This window comes from Mustela nivalis (genome assembly GCF_964662115.1).
Source record: "Mustela nivalis genome assembly, chromosome: 3".
NCBI lineage: Eukaryota > Metazoa > Chordata > Mammalia > Carnivora > Mustelidae > Mustela > Mustela nivalis.
In genome coordinates, this window is record NC_139022.1 from 69,251,541 (window position 1) to 69,271,886 (window position 20,346).

A 20,346-nucleotide genomic window follows, 5' to 3' on the forward strand; every position below is an offset into this window, starting at 1 on the left:
AGACAGATCTATAGATACTAATATGTAATATTTTTGGAATATTTCATTAAGTATGATAAAAAATGTTCAGACCGGTATAGATAACATACTATTATTAAAATAATAATAATAATGAGAGATTATAGCCACTTCACAATGTTGATCCTCTTCAGCCAAAAGCTACCAGAAATACCTGTAGTTGAACAAGTTGAGTTCTTTTATTTTTTTTATTTATTTTTATTTTATTTTTTTTTTAAAGATTTTATTTACTTATTTGACACAAAGAGAGAGAGATCCCAAGTAGGCAGAGAGGCAGGCAGAGAGAGGGGGAAGCAGGCTCCCTGCTGAGCAGAGAGCCCGATGTGGGGCTCAATCCCAGGACCCTGAGATCATGACCTGAGCCGAAGGCAGAGGCTTTAACCCACTGAGCCACCCAGGTGCCCCAAGTTGAGTTCTTTTATTTTGGGTTGTTTTTTTTCCCTCCTTCATACATCATGAGGGAACTCTCTTAGAGAGTGTGAGAAAGGACTTCGCTTTGGTTGTGTGATTTTGAGGGTTCCAAGGAAGTGGGGGCAACTATATGATTGGGAATCTTAAGAAATTTTGCCTATGGGGAGGGCAGCCTATTGGAAGATAAAGCTATAATTACATGAAGTCTAGGTTATCCACTTGGTCTTTGCTGATATGGGTGGGGGTGGGGTCATAGTTTCTTCTAAGGTAAATAGGTTATTTTCTAAAAGTTTTCTGTCCTACTAGGCTTTCCTTTTCCTGGTGCTTTGGCTCAAGGAAGCAGCTTTTGTTGGGACTTTTTCTGTAGGTGCCCATTGGTAATTCCAGGCCTGCTGGCTTCTCCAGCACCCATTCTGGTATATGTTCAGCAAAAAGAAAACCCAGAGAACTCATCACCATGTTGTTTATTGGAGCCTGATGTCCTTAGCTGTAAATTGGAAAAGTATATCCATCTACTCCATCTTCCTGAAAGTGGAAATCCCCTGGATATATTTTTGCACTGTTGCAATTTTTTTTGTCATAAGCAGGCATCATTCGTTCAAAGAAATAAATACATACAGAGACACATACGTTGCTCTTTCAGAACTGGTAACTGCAAAATCCCTATGACGAAATTAAAGGAGAACAAAGGAATAGAGGATAGCTGAAGTAAGTAAAGTAAGTAAGTAAAGCCGGTCTTGTGAAGAACTGAAGGAGAGAAGAGGAAGAGTAAATGCAGAAGACCTGAAATAGGAATGAGCTTGACATAATCCAGGAACAGAGAGAATTCTATAATCAGTGGAAACTTGGGACTATCATCTTACTTATTGTCATAGTGAAAAGAATTAGCCGACATTCATAATGGAAGTATGCCTACTCATCAGCTGAAACTGTAGGTTCAATACAGATTCAAGAGTTTAACAAAAATCAATGAAAGAATTCTGCAAGAACTAATATGTTATGTGGAATTTACAATAAGGAATATTGTCTACATTATTATTTATAAGTCTGTACAATATATCCTTTATATTGGTAAAATTTATTCTAAAATTTATGTATGTATAAATATGTGTATTGGGTATATAGAGCCTCAAAGAAGAGTAAAATCTAGGAATAAATTTAAGAGTCATCAGTTTTGGGGTGCCTGGATGGCTCAGAGGGTTAAAGCCTCTGCCTTTCGCTTGGGTCATGATCCCAGTAGGATAGAGCTCCAAGTCAGGCTCTCTGCTCAGCAGGGGGCCTGCTTCCTCCTCTCTCTCTGACTGCTTCTCTGCCTACTTATGATCTCTGTCTGTCAAATAAATAAAATCAAAAAAAAAAAAAAAGAGTCATCAGTATTTAGATGGCAGTCAAAGCCATTTAACCAGATACAATCAGCTAGAAACAGTGTGTGCGTGTAAACAAAAATAAGTTCAAGACCAAATCCTGGGCATGTGAAATGGTATTGCCAATGTGGTAGAAGGGAAACCAGGAGAAAATGCTGTGTTGGAAACCAGGTAGGAGGAAGGGGTCAACTGAGCTGGACTTAGCAAAATTAATAACTTCAACAAGAGCACATTTAATAAGTTGTTGATGTCAAGAGCCAGATTGGATTAATTTAAATAGTCAGATAGCATTTCTATTGCCAATCAAGATTTATGCAAAATACACTTTGAGTTTTTCTTCTAATTATGAGAACTTTAAAGTAGAAAATTCCTTAAACTCCCAGGTTTACCTGGTAATTGGAGAAGATTTCTTCCTTTAACTTGACTCTATTTTGAGTTCAACCCTAACTGCTTACCCTTCTCCACAGTTATTATTTGTAGCAAAGTTTGCAAATTTATGGCCTTATGACCAGATTTTGCCCATAGATGTATTTTGTTCAGCTGTTTAATGTTGGCTCACACAGGTTTTCTACTTGAAAAGAATTCCTATCTTTTAGGAATACATATTTCGGTCCTATCCTGCTTATCCTTCCCTTCCCCCATCAGCCTTAAGTATCTTTCCACAAGACCATTCTGTTTTCTACACACTACTTACAAAACTGTATAATCATTGAATTATTTACAAAGAAGATGATGTCATGTCGATAGATTAAAATAATCCACTGTTTGTGCAGTGGCGGGAGGGCAGAGATTTGGTGGGGTGTGGATGAAACAAAATTGGATATATGTTGAAAATTATTGAGGATGAATGAGTACCCAGTATTCTTTATTTGTATATGAATGAAATTTTCTAGAATATCAATATTTTTTTTAAATGTGGGGGGAAAACTAGGATAGTTTTTACCCTCAAGGAAATTAACACACAACTTGAGAGGGCACTCTATTCAAAGAGTTAGAACTCAGAAAGTGAGGAGAGAAGAGTGGGTGTTGGTAGAGGGCAGATGGCACACAGATGTTTAAATAAAGTTATACCATGTCAATGGAGGAAGCTGAATTGCAGTGTGGTTCAAGCAGAGCAGGAACAAACAAGCATGGAGGGCTTTGTGCCTATATCTGTGTGCTCTCTCTTATAGGTGTTTTCTCATTTGCTATTCATACATTCTGTGAGGTGAGTAGGCAAAAAACTCGTTCTGGAACAAGTTAAGTTCCTTGTTTTGGGTCACAAAACGGGTAACAGGAACCCTTTGGGAGAGTAATGTCACTGAAAAAGCCAGCCCACAGTGGCCTGAGAAAGAGATGACCAGAGACCAGAGACCTCCTACCAGCTAAATAAGACCTACAGGAGGTATACTTAAATGTTTCATTTTGTTACTAACATTTGAAAACCGTGAATGATAAACAAAAACTTTTGATTTCTGGCTTCCTTAAAGAAGCCAACATTTAGCATCACAGATGCTACACTCCCTTCACAACAAAGTCATTGCTGCCCTCTTTCTGTGGGACTTGAGCTCTCATTTTTGCCAGAGTCCTCTTCACTCAGTATTTTATTGCAAATGCTCTGTTTCATTTTGTGAATTATGGCCTATATAAGTATTTGAGTTCATTTATATACTAATTATATCAACCTGGAGTGTTATGACACACTAGTGTGGGTCTGATCAGTGAGAGAGAAAGGCATAGAGTCATAGAACTCCATGTGATTTGTCCACCACATGTTGAGAACTACGGTTCAAACCACTTCTCTGGTTTAATTAATTCTATATTCTATGCCTATTGTAATGTCTCATGCAGAGTTTTCTTGTGCTGTAAGTGCTAAGTGCCATATGAATGAGTGGTGTGATAATAAATGCTCAGGAATTCAGAGGCACAATTATTTTTGCAGTCATTAAGACAAAGGATCTTTTAAAAGTTGGGTCAAAATTTTGTAAGAGAAGAAAAATCATTCCAGATCGGAAAAACAAAAAAGGAAAAAGGCATGAACTGAGGAAAGTACAATATATGTGCAAGGAGTAGGAAAGCAGACTAGTACATGAAGCTCCTTCATCTAAGAAACTCTAACTCAGGATTAGATAGAATCACAGAAATGGTAAAACTAGAAAGGAACTTACAAATCAAGTTACTTGAAACCCTTCTTCTCATTGACAACAAGCAAGGTTTTGAGAAGTTGGGTGATTTGCTAAAAGGCACATAGCTAATTAGTGAAGGAATTGAGTTTAGATCTTCTGATTTCTAATGCTCTTCCTTGATGTTTCCCTTTAGTATGGGTTATTAACATTATAGGAAAGGAGAGAAAAGTAAGAGCTGCTGCTGAGTTCTGGATATAGTATTTTTTTTTAAAGATTTTATTTATTTATTTGACAGACAGAGATCACAAGTAGGCAGAGAGGCAGGGAGGCAGGCAGAGAGAGAGAGAGAGAGAGAGGAGGAGGAAGCAGGCTCCCCGCTGAGCAGAGAGCCGGACGCGGGGCTCGATCCCAAGACCCTGGGATCATGACCTGAGCTGAAGGCAGAGGCTTTAACCCACTGAGCCACCCAGGCGCCCCTCGATATAGTATTTTTAATGACCTCAAATGGCAGTCACCCTTTTCCTTTCGTCACTCACACTTCAAATTCTCAACCAGAAATTAAACCCATGAAAGTGCTCAGGGAACCTGACAAGTAGAGCAGAGAGTAAAGAGTAGTTGATCTAAGGGCACCCAGCTGGCTCAGTGGGTGGAGCTGATGACTCTTGGTCTCAGATTGTAAGGTTGAGACTCACACTGAGTGTAGAGATTATTACTTAAAACTAAAGTGTTTTTAAGCTTCATTTATTTATTTTAGAAAGAAACAGTGCAACTGGGGCAGGGGATGTTATAGAGGGAGAGGGGAGACTCCTCACTGAGAGCTTGATCCCACCACCCTGAGATCATGACCTAAGCTGAGTCAGACACTTAACAGACTGAGCCACCCAGGTGCCCCAAATCTTTATTTATTTTTTTTTTTTAAGATGTATTTGTTTGAGAGAAAGAAAAAGAGCTAGCAGGGGGAAGGGCAGAGGGAGAGAATTTCAAGCAGACTCCCTGCTAAGCACAGAGTCTGACTTGGGGCTCAGTCCCAAAACCCTGAGATCTTGACCTGAACTAAATGTTGGGTGCTCAACAGACTGAGCCATCCAGGTACCCACACAATAAAATCTTAAAAAAAAAAAAAGAAAAGTTTATCTATCATACTACTTTCTGCCCTTATGTCATTACGTTTGCCCTCATTCAAGGGTGATCGGCCCAACTTCTAAATTATACACGACTACCATGCTTAGTAAAGGGAGAAGAAACATGTTCTGGCAGGCAAGTCTCAGGCTCAGCCTTTACAGTAATAAGGATTGGAATCTGAAAATAATAGTCTCAATGTTGTGTTAAAGAACTTGACAGACTACCTCTGGCTCTAGGTGATTTCTGGAGGGCACTGAGGGAGTATGTGCTTAGCATTAGCAGCATCTTCTATAGTGAGATAATGTGTTTGTCATAGGAGCAAAAGACAAGTCTTCCCAATTAAAAAGAGGAAACAGTATCACCAAGGAGATGAGATGAGTAGAATCAAACCAGAAACCTAGAGTCATCTTTCACATTACTTCTTCCTCCCTTCCCCCAACTTACTGTACCCAAAAGGAAATCGGGTGTCTTCTTTTCATCTTTCCCTCTCAGTAGATGTAAAGATAGATTGCATACTTATCAAAGATAGCCAAGGAATTCGGAGTGTGATCATACAGTTTGGCTCGTGTGTGCCCACATCACACTCTTCCTGTGCACAGTTTTCTTATTAGGTGACAAAATCAAATCTTACTCAAAACTTTGAATCTATTGTTATTTTCCATACAACCACAGCAGGATCTGTCGTAACCTGAATGAGGGTGCTTTAGGATGAGAATGAATATGCATAGTAATACATCTTCCTTCTCCTTACCTCTCACACACTGCCCAGGAGTGGCATGGTGATCATAGCCATGGAACCATTTTCAGAATAAAAGATTTATCATTTTATACAAGGGTCATAAGCTGAATCAATCTGTCCCTCTGTCTAGCTTATTGTCTCCCCTCTGGACTCTTCTATCAACGTAGATGGTGCCAGGAAAAGACATCTTTTATCTTATTTGTCCCAGGCTGGGATGGATTTTGTCATGTCACTCTCTTGATCAATAATGAGAAAGGACGGGCGCCTGGGTGGCTCAGTGGGTTGGGCCGCTGCCTTCGGCTCGGGTCGTGATCTCAGGGTCCTGGGATCGAGTCCCGCGTCGGGCTCTCTGCTCGGCAGGGGGCCTGCTTCCCTCTCTCTCTCTGCCTGCCTCTCCATCTGCTTGTGATATCTCTCTGTCAAATAAATAAATAAGATCTTTAAAAAAAAAAAATAATAATGAGAAAGGAGCTCTACTCTGCTAAATCCAGCATGAGCCATTATGGATGCCAGAATGTAAAAACGCTTTAAAAGTGGAGTCAGAATACTCAGAATCTTTTTAACATTGTTTTTGATGATACCTGGGTACATAATGATCTGAAAATCCAAGGGGAACCTGGGAGAATTCCTATCACAGCCAGATGGACTCAAAATATCTTTCTGAACTACAGTCTCTCATGCTATTACTAGAAATGAAATAGTTCTAAAATACAGAAGAGCAATTCCATTTTACAGACTACAAAAATATACCAATACAGAAAACAGATGATAAAATCTGTGGGTTTTCTGTTTATCTGTACTGTGAGTAAAATTCTGATGGATTTATAAGTATAATTTTTATAAATTTAGATGTCAAAGTTTTTTGGATTGGAGAGTTTTATAGAAATACCTTTCTTATTTTATAATCAAAGTCAATGATAAAATAATATTTAATTTAATAGAATAGCTTTTCCAACCTAGTTTTGCTGTAAAGGAACTATTTAATAAAAGCAAAGGTTTTGGTATAAGACCCTAGCTGTAGACCACATGCAATATATACCCATTTATTTTATATTGTACTTTTAAAAAATTAGATATGAAATACTAATTTGACCACTTGCTTTTATGATTTGATTTAGGCTGTTTAACAATTTCTTCAGGGAAACATATTCTTTTATATATATTTTCTCCCATTATGGCAACATCTTTGCCTGTCCTAATTCATATCCTACTGAGATTAATAAATAGGGAATATAACCTGAAAAGAACAAAAAGAGTTGCCAACCCTGAAACCTTGATTTGAAAAATGTATTAATAATTGCTTTCTAAAAATGAATGCTTTTTTATCTTGTGCCACATTAAAAAGTGTTAATAGAAACCTTAGGAGAAAAATTTTTACTGAATTTCTTCAATTATACCACTAGATGGCAATATCTTTGTTTCCTTGTGATTGCCCTACACTAACGGTTCTTGAAGCAAACTACTAGTATGTTTTAAAGCTCTGACCTCAGCTACCAAACTTCTGTTCCTAAATTTTAAAGAAAGAAAACTGCAGAGGTGAAAACCCCAGGCCAGTTAAAGAGTACTTTCGTGTGTTTGAGTTGTAGTAAATTAACATCCTTCCCTAATAACCACAGAAGTCCCTGAGTCCCTTTGGTTGAAAAGGATAGGCTTCGCTTTGGAGCACACCTACTTTCAAGATTCTAGACTTGTAAGGAGACCAAAGTACAGAAAGACACCGCTGAACCAGCGCTCTTGAATCTATCTTCATTACTTTCAACTACTTTTTTTTTCTGAACTAGTTTTACCATCCAAAATCTTTTTCCTCTTTGTGGATTAAAAAACACAGAAAAGGGTGAAAGGAAGGGTGTGAGGGCAGATAAACCTTCTGGGAGATTCCTTTACGACAGATAATTTTAAAGAGTGCATGCAAAAACTATAGTCATTATAGTCAAAATAACTTTTTTTTTTTTTTAACTTCATAGGACAACTTTTATTTTTAACTCGTTCCCACTATTCTGGTTCATTTTTTTTTATACAGATAATTTTTTAACCTATTTACCATCACAGTGAGATGTCCAGTACATCAAATTCCATAATAATCTTCTAACCTGAACTTTTTGATACATACACCTGTGTTTTTCTTTTTTTTTTTTTATAAATTTTTTATTTTTTGTTTTTTATAAACATATAATATATTTTTATCCCCCGGGGTACAGGTCTGTGAATCGCCAGGTTTACACACTTTACAGCAAAATAACCTTTTTACCTCAAAATTATTACCACTAATTTTTGTGTAATTTAAGTTTACATATTTAGTAATCTGTGTGTCTTTTTTATTTGGAACTATTGAAATATAATAAAAATGTCAGGTATTTAACTGCTAAGGTATAATATTCAAAAAGAAACAGACACTTTTTACTCCATTTAAATATAAGATCAACACATGTGAAAGATTTTTTTAAAGATCTATTTATTTTAGGGGCACCTGGCTGGTTCAGTGGGTTAAAGCCTCTGCCTTTGGCCTGGGTCATGAGCCCAAGGCCCTGGGATTGAGCCCCGAATTGGGCTCTCTGCTTGGCCGGGAGCCTGCTTCCTCCTGTCTCTCTGCTTGCTTCTCTGCCTACTTGTGATCTCCGTCTGTCAAATAAATAAATAAAATCTTTGAAAAAATTAAAAAATTTAAAAAATAAAGATTTATTTATTTTAGAGAAAGAAAGAAACTGGTTAATAAGCTATGAAGCAATAAAATTTAATATTTGTGGTAATCTTTTCTACAGGAAGAAATAAATTTTATATCTGCAAGACAAATTTATTTGCATTGCCATTTACAGAATTATCTGTATTAACATCAGTTTTGTGTCAGTGAATTTCTACTGTATTAAAATGTAAAATAACTCCTCAGTAGAAAGTGATCAAAGATACACAACTTTATGTAATCAGATAATTACCAGAAGATCTGCAATACTTTGTAATCTCTTCTGTTCCTTCTCAAGTAATCAAAAATTTTTCCTAACATTACCATTTTTAAAATAATTATGTTGTGGGATGAGCAATATAATTAAAGAGCTATAATATTCCATGTACTGCAATATTAGGGCAAACCACAAGGAGGCTTTTTTTTTTTTTCCCACTAGATTTCCTACACAAATGGTTAAAAAGATAATGATTAAATCAGGAATGCTATCATTAAGATTTGGAATAATTATTACCATTAACAGACAATGGATTTCCTTAATTCTAGAAGTAGATATCAGAGGAAAAGAGTAAAGAATTTTTCCTAAATCAAAGGAGAACAGAAATGACTTATCTCCCACTTGACTCACTATTTTAAGTGTGATATGGTGCCACAATAATTGGGAATGTGGAAATGTGTCTCAATTCCTCCAGAGATTAGATGTGGAAAAAAGTAAGGGAATACAGTACATCTCATGAACTAAGTAAAAAAGATTAAAGTTTGCAAACACAAATGCCTATAAAGGCAAGGCAGATAAAAATGAATAAAGTGAGAGGGGGGATATAAAACAGCCAACAGTAGGGAAACTATGGCAGATTGGGAAGCTTATATGCCACCTAAAGAGAGAAACTACTACTGGGTCCAGTAATTGATGCTATATGGAAATACAGATCCCAAAAAGCAGATTTTCATCTTTTTGAAGAGAAACAAGAAAACCAAATTGTTATATGGATTCTCCTGAATTTTTTTAGAATCTGATCACTTAACCAACAAATACATACGTACATAAATACATGAATAAACATGATGTGTTTTTTCTTTCTCCCCCCAAAAACTTTCCCTAAGAGAATTTTCTCGAATCTCTCTCCCATTTGAAGTTTGTTGAAGGGGCAAGTTCTGAGGAGTAAGAGTGTAATTGGAGAAGTAGGGGCAAGAATTGAACTGCATTGATAAGCAGGTAAATAATAAGTATGTGTAAACTGTGAGGCAACTGTGAGACAATGGAAATGGGTTCCTTGGGGGCTTGAACGTCTCATAACTTAGGAAAAACTTGAGCATCAAAGATCAGTTATATCACTTTTTCTGGCCCCAGTGCTGCAGTGCTGAGGTCACTGAATGGAATCTATAAATATTTGCTGATTGATTGTCATTCAGATAACAAGTGGAAGGATCAGTATGGCAACATTAATTTTTTTGTCAACCTTTTTTGTAACTCAGACGCTGTGTGTGTACACTGTCTTAATTCCTTAAAATCAGCAGGGAATAAAGGTGTGAAAGAATTTTTAACAGATTCCAGAACAGAACTGGGGATATATTATCACCACAGCCTGTTTTACTCCTTTATTCCCTAAGGATGTCACAAAACTGTAAATAATGTGTATTTTAACTTGCCACGGCCTTAGTAAGGACTTTTATTTATTTATTTATTTTTCTTTTTTTAAAGATTTATTTATTTGACAGAGAGAGATCACAAGTAGGCAGAGAGAGAGAGGAGAAAGCAGGCTTCCTGCTGAGCAGAGAGCCCGATGCGGGACTCGATCCCAGGACCCTGAGATCATGACTTGAGCCGAAGGCAGCGGCCTAACCCACTGAGCCACCCAGGCGCCCCAGTAAGGACTTTTAGTAGGTCCTAACCACCACCACCTGGAGACACCTGACCTAAACTGAACCAATCAGATTCTTTTTCTTGAGACTTTTGGTTAGAGATATGAGCCAATGAGTGAGAAGATGCTAAATACTTAAATGAAAGGTCAGGATAAGACCTACAAAGGACAGCAAATCAAAGCTAAGCACAGGTAACTTATGGGGGAGCAGAGATGCCACAAGTAAACCCAGAAGCACAGAGAGATGCAGAAGCCAGAAGAAAGGAAAAGTTGGGTTTTTGAAATGACCAGTTTTCTCCTTTAGATAAAACTCTCTTTACTGATGCTAATTTGAGTGTGCATTTGTTACTTGCAACCATACAATTAATAATCTCTGTCTGCTAGTCGTAGCACAACCAGATGCAGGAAACTCGTCCTTGGTAGGTTGGAAAGACTTTGTTAATGTGACCTGAGAACATGGTGTGGTTTCCATGGTGATTCTTACAGCAGATTCCCCAGTGCTTTTTACCTACAACTCTGAAGCTTAAATTAAAATGTTGCTAAAAAGAAATGAAATAGAACCTCAGAGTCAAGTTGAGTTTTCCTTGGCATGTCCTATGTAATTCTATCAACATAGATGTATTTCTATTAAAAATATCAAACTCTTGGGGAGCCTGGGTGGCTCAGTGGGTTAAAAACTCTGCCTTCAGCTCGGGTCATGATCCCAGGGTCCTGGGATCAAGCCCCGCATCAGGCTCTCTGCTCAGCGGGGAGCCTGCTTCCCCCTCTCTCTCTGCCTGCCTCTCTGCCTACTTGTGATCTCTCTCTCCATCAAATAAATAAATAAAATCTTTTTTAAAAATATCAAACCCTTGGGGCACCTGGGTGGCTCAGTGGGTTAAGCCGCTGCCTTTGGCTCAGGTCATGATCCCAGGGTCCTGGGATCGAGTCCCGCATCAGGCTCTCTGCTCAGCAGGGAGCCTGCTTCCCTCTCTCTCTCTCTCTGCCTGCCTCTCCATCTACTTGTGATTTCTCTCTGTCAAATGAATAAATAAAATCTTAAAAAAATATATCAAATCCTTGCTAACTGCTGGGCCTACATTTCAAGGTGGTAGTTTTTACAGTTTTAGCCATAATAAATATCATTTTACTATTTAAAAATTAGTCCATTTTATTGCCTACTTAATAGTCAAGCATTTTTAAAAGTTTTAAGTAGCCTATATAGCTCAGTGGAAACAAATCACCTCAATATAAATGTGTTCTTCTGGATTCCTTGATCAATGATTCAGTTACTTTCTTTCTTTCCCTCATTGTATCTCATTTTTCACAATAGCTTACCATAATAACTCTCTGACTTGATAATATAGAACACATTTCCAGTATTTTTTACTAGCAAATTCATTTGTATATTCTCACAGTATTTAGTTTAGTATGACATATTTTGTAAGTATTAAATAAATAAGAATTAAAATAAATGATAAAGGATGCATATATAAGCACAAAACAGTTTCCCCCCCTAAGTTTTATTTATTTAAGTAATCTCTGCACTTCATGTGGAGCTTGAACTCATGACCCCGAGATCTAGAGTCATATACTCTTCCAACCGAGCCAGCTGGGTACCCCTAAAAGAGTTTTTGTTTGTTTGTTTGTTTGTTTGTTTGTTTTTAAAGATTTTACTTATTTATTTGACAGAGAGAAATCACAAGTAGATGGAGAGGCAGGCAGAGAGAGAGAGAGGGAAGCAGGCTCCCTGCTGAACAGAGAGCCCGATGCGGGACTCGATCCCAGGACCCTGAGATCATGACCTGAACCGAAGTCAGCGGCTTAACCCACTGAGCCACCCAGGCTCCCCCAATAAAGTTTTTTATAAACATTTTCTCAACTCTTTTACTAGCAAGTAACTTTTTAATTATATTTAACTATACCAACTGTGTGGACAATTATGTTATATGTAATTCAATTTCATTATATTATTTTGCTATGAACTAACAGTATACCAATAAGAACAAATAAACTCTTCAGCTTCTCTACTTCTAGTAACAAGCTTCACTGCACATTAGTTTTTTTGGCTTTATTTTGTTGTTGTTGTTGTTGTTGTTTTAGTTGTTTCAGATTATTTTATTTTATTTTTTTAGTTAACATATAATGTATTATTTGCCCCGGGGGTACAGGTCTGTGAATCATCAGGCTTTCACAGCCTGATGTGTGAATCATCACACATTTCACAGCACTCACCATAGTGCATACCCTCTCCAATGTCCATAATCCATCCACCCCATCCCTACCAACCCATCCTGCAGCAACCCTCAGTATGTTTCATGAGATTAAGAGTCTCTTATGGTTTGTCTCCCTCCCGATCCCATTTAGTTTCTTTTTTTTCTTCCCTACCCCCCACAACCCTCCACCCTGCCTCTCAGATTCCTCATATCAGAGAGATCATATGATGATAATTGTCTTCCTCTGATTGTCTTATTTTGCTCAGCCTAATACCCTCTAGTCCCATCTATGTCATTGCAAATGGCAAGATTTCATTTCTTTTGATAGTTGCATAGTATTCTATTATATATTATATATATATATATACACACACACACACATATATATACACCACATCTTCTTGATCCATTTATCTGTTGATGGACATCTAGGCTCTTTCCATAGTTTCGCTATCGTGGACATTGCTGCTATAAACATTCAAGTGCATGTGCCCCTTTGGATCACTATATTTCTATCTTTAGGGTAAATACCCAGTAGTGTGATTGCTGGGTCATAGGGTAACTGCATTTTCAACTTTCTGAGGAATCTCTGTACTGTTTTCCAGAGTGGTTGCACCAGCTTGCATTCCCAACAACAGTGTAGAAGGGTTCCCCTTTCTCCACATCCTTGCCAACATCTGTCATTTCCTGACTGGTTAATTTTAGCCATTCTGACTGGTGTGAGGTAGTATCTCATTGTGGTTTTGATTTGTATTTGATTTGTATTTCCCTGATGATGAGTGATGTGGAGCACTTTCCCATGTGTCTGTTGGCCATTTAGATATCTTCTTTGCAAAAATGTCTGCTCCTGTCTTCTGCCCATTTCTTGATTGGATTATTTGTTCTTTGGGTGTTTAGTTTGATAAGTTCTTTATAGATTCTGGACACTAGCCCTTTATCTGATATGTCATTTGTGAATATCTTCTCCCATTCTGTCAGTTGTCTTTTGGTTTTGTTGACTGTTTCCTTTGCTGTGCAAAAGCTTTTGATCTTGATGAAGTCCTAACAGTTCATTTTTGCCCTTGCTTCCCTTGCCTTTGGCGATATTTGTAGGAAGAAGTTGCTACAGCTGAAGTCATGCTACCTCTGTTCTTCTCAAGGATATTGATGGATTCCTGTCACACATTGAGGTATTTCATCCATTTTGAGTCTGTTCTTTTATGTGATGTAAGGAAATGGTCCAGATTCATTCTTTTGCATGTGGCTGTTCAATTTTCCCAACACCATTTGTTGAAGAGGCTGTCTTTTTTTCATTGGACATTCTTTCCTGCTATGTTGAAGATTAGTTGACCATAGAGTTGAGGGTCTTTCTGTGTGTCTGTTTTTGTGACTGGACATTAGTTTTAATTATCAGTAAAATGTGTAACTATTAAATGATATTGGGTTGGAAAGTACTATTGAAACCAGTGTTTTAGGGAAATTATTCTAATAGTAGTCCCAAGGATTAGTTATTAATATCAACAGTACACTTAAGAATGCAATAATTTGGAATAATTAAGCTTACCACATTGAATAATTCTAGCCTACACAAAGATTGGCCTGACATAGCCTTCTGTTGTCTTCCCCAGTTATTCAGTTGATATATTACTGAGCACCTACTTTGAACATGTTTATCATATCCTAAGAGCAACAAGGGAGCAAAGGGACAGGAATTGAGTGAACTGGGGTAGAGTGGTAAAAGAGAGGTAAGAGGGTAGATTGGTAACATCTTATGAAACTATAGGCCATCATTAGGATTTAACTTATATTTGGGATGAGAGGGAAAAAATTGTTGAAGGTTTTGGTTAAAGGAGTGATATGATCCACCTTATGAATTTTAAAAAGTCACTTGGGACCCTTGTTGAGAATACACTGTGGGGAGCCAAAGGAGGTGAAGAGAGACCAGTAAGAATTTGATTATGGCAATAATTCGGGTGACATTTGATAGGAGCTGGGGCCAGGGTAATAATGGTGGAAACAGTGGGAAATACTCAAATTGTGAATTTGAATTAGATTTTTGAAGACAGAACCAATAGGACATGTCATAAGTGAGATATATCTGTTAGAAATTGTGTTCACCGATTAAGAACAGAAATATACCTAAAGTGTTCATTTTTTAATGTAAAATCATTCCCAAAGTAAGCCATCCAATGATGATATGATAGCTCTCTACAGTTCAAGGAGCTCAATTCCTTCACTTTTTCTGCTTTACCATTGTTACACCACAGTTTTCTTTTTCAAGGGCATAGGTGACTGAAAAGCCCATTCATTAGGAATAGACTTTTTCATGACTGGAGAAAAGAGGATGGAGGAGAAGCCAAAAGTATCTTCTACTCAGCTAAGCTGAACCTTTTAAGCAAACTTTCCAGAAATCCTACATAACATTTTGACTTCCAACTTTTTAGCTAGAATTTAGTCACAAAGGCTACATTTCTTTACAAGGAGTGTATGGGAAATGTAGTCTTTCAGGTGAGAACATTATTACTGCCCCCCCAAAACCCTACTGTTCTGTTGCTAAGGAAAATGGGAAGAATGGATACTTGTGCTAACTAGCACCTCCTGCCACATGGAGTTGAGATAAATTGAACAGTCAAGGTTGACCAGAAGTGAAAGACTTCTATCCTTTCTATGCCAGGGCCCCTTTGCCTCTCCAACGAAGCTTATGACCTGCCCCCTCAGAACAGTTTTAAGTGCATGAACTGAAATACATAAGATTGCAAAAGAGGGACGCCTGGGTGGCTCAGTTGGTTAAGCAGCTGCCTTCAGCTCAGGTCATGATCCTCGCATCGGGCTCCTTGCTCGGCAGGGAGCCTGCTTATCCCTCTGCCTCTGCCTGCCATTCTGTCTGCCTATGCTTGCTCTCTCTCCCTCTCTCTCTGACAAGTAAATAAATAAAATTTAAAAAAAAAAATTACAAAAGAAATCAATTATATTGAAATATCATTATCAAAATAATAAAATATTGGTGATAAATGTATATGTTTCTTCATAGTTGTCCCTATAACTCAAAACAATGGTAAATATTAGAGATATTTTAAGATCTCTGCAACAACTATAATGTAAAAATATCTGTGACTTTTGTTGGTGACAAAGTCACAGATACTATTAACACTATTGTAGTTTGTTGCCTATAATAATAATCAAAGGAAATAATTTCTGTTATACATTAGTGGTATGATAAATATAATTTTTCCCATTCAAGTTTAGAGACTCATTGATCCCTTGAACCTTCATTAGTCCAAAGATAAGGACCACTTTTTTTTTTTTTTAAGATTTTATCTGACAGAGAGAGAGAGGAAGCACAAGCAGGGGGAATGGAAGAGGGAAAAGCAGGCTCCCTGCTGAGCAGGGAGTTCCATGGACCCTAGGATCATGACTTGAGCCAAAGGTAGATGCTTAACAACCGAACCACCCAGGTGCCCTATCAGAAAAGGCTTTTAAGTGAAATTCCAAGTTCTGAGACTATTCTGTCTATGTTGGTTGGATGACAGCAAGAAATAAAGTTAAAAAAGAACTTTGGTTGAAAGACAAAGAGGCTGGTGGCAGATAAGAATTTTAAAAAGGAAAAAAAGAGGCTCTGGAGAGATAGTATCACCAGGAATACAACTGGCTGTTTTAGTTGCATTCATCAGCTACCCTTCCATCGATCAAACATATGTGGCTCTTCATCCTCTAAACCAGCCAAAGTGACTGCCACTGGTAGTTATGAAGGGATGTTGGAGAACCGGTTTGGACTGTATCTAAAGACAGAAGAGGAGTGGGTCACCCCTGGGTGGCTCCGTGACTTAAGCGTTAGACTCTTGATTTCAGCTCAGGTCAGGATCTCAGGGTGATGAGATCAGGCTCTGTGCTCAGTGGGGAATCTGCTTCTCTCCTCTGTCTCCCTCTGGCCCCCAAGTCCCCTGCCCCTCATTTGTGTGTTTTCTCGCTCTCACTCTCTCTCTTTAAAATCAGTCAATCAATCAATCAATCAATCTTTAAGGAAAAAAAAACTGGAGAGACTGACCAACTTGTCATTTGTTGCAACTGGATTTTTTTTTTTTAATTTAAAAATATGTTGAGGGGCGCCTGGGTGGCTCAGTGGGTTAAGGCCTCTGCTTTCGGCTCAGGTCATGATCCCAGGGTCCTGGAATCGAGCCCCACATCGGGCTCTCTGCTCAGCAGGGAGCCTGCTTCCTCCTCTCTCTCTCTCTGCCTGCCTCTCTGCCTACTTGTGATCTCTCTCTGTCAAATAAATAAAGAAATCTTAAAAAAAATATATGTTGATTACTCCAATCCTATAGACCCTGACTATCTTGGAAAGGGTGGGGGAAATAATATGGGTTAAAAATGGATTACTTGGGATGCTCAGTAGGTTAAGCTTCTGCCTGTGCCTCTGATCATGATCCCAGGGTCCTGGGATCAAGCCCAGCTTCGGGCTCCCTGCTCAGTGGGGAGCCTGCTTCTCTCTCTCTGCCTTTACCTGCCACTCTGCCTGCTTGTGCTCTCTCTCTGACAAATAAATAAATAAAATCTTTTTAAAAAATTTGTTAAAAAAATATATTAAGAGCACCTGGGTGGCTCAGTGGGTTAAAGCCTCTGCCGTCATGATCTCAGGGTCCTGGGATCGAGCCCCGCATCAGGCTCTCTGCTAAGCAGGGAGCCTGCTTCCTCCTCTCTCTCTGCCTGCCTCTCTGCCTACTTGTGGTCTCTGTCTGTCAAATAAATAAATAAAATATTTAAAAATGTATATATATATTAAAGTTACCTAAGTTGACATTCAAAATAGAAGTATAATAATACTGCTAGCAGCAGTTCTTAACCCATCCTCCAAGCATCACATTAACCAATGAAACTTCTAAGCACTGAGGTAATCAGGCTTTTAAAATTACAGATCCCCAGATATACTGTTTAATTGGTTATGTGCATCCCAGGCATTCATATTTTTAAAAACTCCTACATGATTCAGATGTTCAGTCAAGGCTCAGAATTGTTATTTCCCTCTCTTCTATATAAAGAAATTAAAATATCAATCCACTTTTTTCCCTGCCACCCAAACACCTCTGGATCATTTTTTGTTGTTTGTTGTTTTGTTTTGTTTTTGTTTTTAAGTTGGAGGAAAGGTCTGGGATCATCTGACTTAAACTTTAAAGTTAATAGCAGACTTGTAACTCACTTTTGGTGAGTCCTGGGATTACCTAAGAAAGATAGGCAGCTACTTCCAGAACAACTACAGAAATGAACATGTGTTGAGCTGATTCACATGGTTTTATTTTTATTTTTCTTCTTAAAGATTTTATTTGTTTGAGAGAGAACACAGGCAGGGGTGAGGGGCAGAGGGAGAAGCAGACTCCCACCTGAGCATGGAGCTCAGTCTGGGGCTGGATCCCAGGACACTGAGATAAGGGCCTGAGCCAAAGGCAGCTGCTTAACTGACTGAACCACCCAGGAACCCCTGATTCACATGATTTTAAAGAAGTCTTATGTGGCATAGCATGCTCCCAGGTGAATAGCAACAAGACTTTATTTAATTTTGGTGAGTGGACTTTCATGCAGTGCAGGGAAAGCTGCTAACTGATGCAATAGAAGTTCAGCTAACTGGACACCTTGGGAAATAAAAGCATTCTGGGTGGCGGTTTTCCAAATAACTGGATGATCTTTCCTTCAAGCTTCAACCTACTTTAACCATTTGGGATGTAAATAGTTGTAAATTGTGTTATATATTTGCTGTTTTTCTAAGAAATTTTTGAATATAATTTAATCTTTTATTGATAATATAGAATCTTTATCATTATCAACTATTATTGAGTAATCAGTCAAGAAATTGTAGTGGAAGCTAGAAATGGTGAAGTGATATGGAGTATCTCACAGAATTTGACTTTCTCACTTGAGGGCCCAAACTTACTCTAATCATGACTGTTGAAAGATAAAGGCAGGCATATTAAAATTTTTAAGAGTTTATTTGAGCAAAAATCAATAGCAATAAAGCAGCATCCAATCTAGCAGATAGAAAGGAGCTTTGAGGAACTGTACAAAATGAAAGACTTCTATAACCAGAAGGGAGTGGGAACAAGGAAGTTATACTAGGCTAAAAAACAGATTTGTTATTCCAAAATTACTTTTCTTTAGTGGATGGCCTTGGTCTGTCGGAAATTACTTAACTAGTACTAATCAGGCGATTCCTGATTGGCTGGTTTAAGATAACATTTCTGGGAAAACTAAAACGTAATTAGGTAAAGTTTCAGTTTGGTGACACGAGGCTTAGCATAAGTGACTCCATTTTCAACCTGTTGTCCTGTTTTTAACATGGCCCAGAGCTGTGATCACACAGAATTAAATTTATAAGATGTTTATTGACAGGGAGGGATGGTACAAGAATTTCAAATTTGTTTATGACTCTTCCACATTTTTCAATATCCCTGGAAATAGTGGTATTATGAAAACTAGCACATTTTTCCTAATTTTCCGGCTCCAAGGGAAGCCAAATGAAAATTAGAAACAAATTTATAGATTTATCTTGAGAAATCTCTGTAACTGAGACTCAAAATTAGTCATCAAAGTTAAAGTTTTCTCTGTTTATGGGGAGTATACAATAATGGTTTAGAGTGTGGATTTTTGAACCAAACTGCCTAGATTTTAATCCTAGTTCATTTATTTATAAACTCTTCTTATAAATATCCACTAACAAAGGCATGGAGGGAGACAAGCTTTAACAGTACCTACTTTATAGTATGTTGTTATGAGGAGCAAATAATGTAAGTGAAAAGAAACAGTGTTAGACATATGAAGTTTGTTGTATAACAGGCCAATATGAGAATAAGTCATATTAAAGGATGATTTTCAGAGATGGTTAAAATCATGATACTCACATAGATATAAAAGGAACATGTGTCAAAGATTCTACTTAACTTACTCTTTTTTTTTTTTAAGCTTATTTATTTAAGTAATCTCTGGACCCAATGTGGGGCTCGAACTCGTGACCATGAGATCAAGAGTTGCATGCTCTTCCACCTGGAGAATATTTGGCCTTTTTTTAAAATTTTAGGTTTTATTTATTTATTTGACAGAGATCACAATTCACAGAGAGGCAGGCAGAGAGAGAGAGGGAGGAGCAGGCTCCCCGCTGAGCAGAGAGCCCAATACAGGGCTCTATCCCTGGACCCTGAGATCATGACCTGGGCCAAAGGCAGAGGCTAAACCCACCGAGCCACCCAGGTGCCCCTATTTAGCTTATTCTTAATGAGAGAACCAGGAAAATGTCACAACTGGTTAAAAGGAAAAATCAAAGAACAGAGATCTCTGTAGACCCCAAAAATATTGAAATGAATTTGTAGAGGGACATAAAACTTGCTTTTTGGCATGAAAGAGTCCCTATTCTTCTGCCAGGAAAATTTATTTGCATGTCTATAGACAAGAATTGTATGCATTACTATTTACTCTTCCAAGGCAAGGAAACCAAACCCAAGAAACTCTCTGCACAGCATCTTGATAAACAGTACCTATTAATTTGGGAAAATCCCTCATTCTTGAAGTATCCAAAATCTCCTAATATTTCTGGTCTGCCAGGAAGCAAATTCCTTCCCACTTGTTAAGTCTGGAACTGTCGTGGTCCCTCTAGGCTACTGTTACAAAAATATCATAGACAAGGTAGTTTATAAACAGCAGAAATATATTACAATTCTGGAAGCTATAAAGTCCAAGATCAAGACAGATTCTATGTCTGGCAAAGGCCTGCTTCCTGGTTCATAGACAATAACGTTTTCACTGCATCCTTGCATGGCAAAAGTGCTAAGGGAACTCTCTGGGACCTCTTTTGTATGGGCCTTATAGCCCTATTCATAGAGATTCTGCCCTCA

General features: G+C 37.9%; 1 long non-coding RNA gene across 2 annotated transcripts in view; it reads left to right on the forward strand.

Moving 5' to 3' along the window:
• The window catches only part of LOC309861471, a 59,649-nt gene that overhangs the window by 17,665 nt on the left and 21,638 nt on the right, over nt 1-20,346 (forward strand). For both annotated transcript variants that reach the window (XR_014309957.1, XR_014309958.1), the window contains exon 2: nt 13,586-13,662. This is a non-coding gene — a long non-coding RNA (uncharacterized lncRNA). The remainder of the gene's footprint in view (nt 1-13,585; nt 13,663-20,346) is intronic.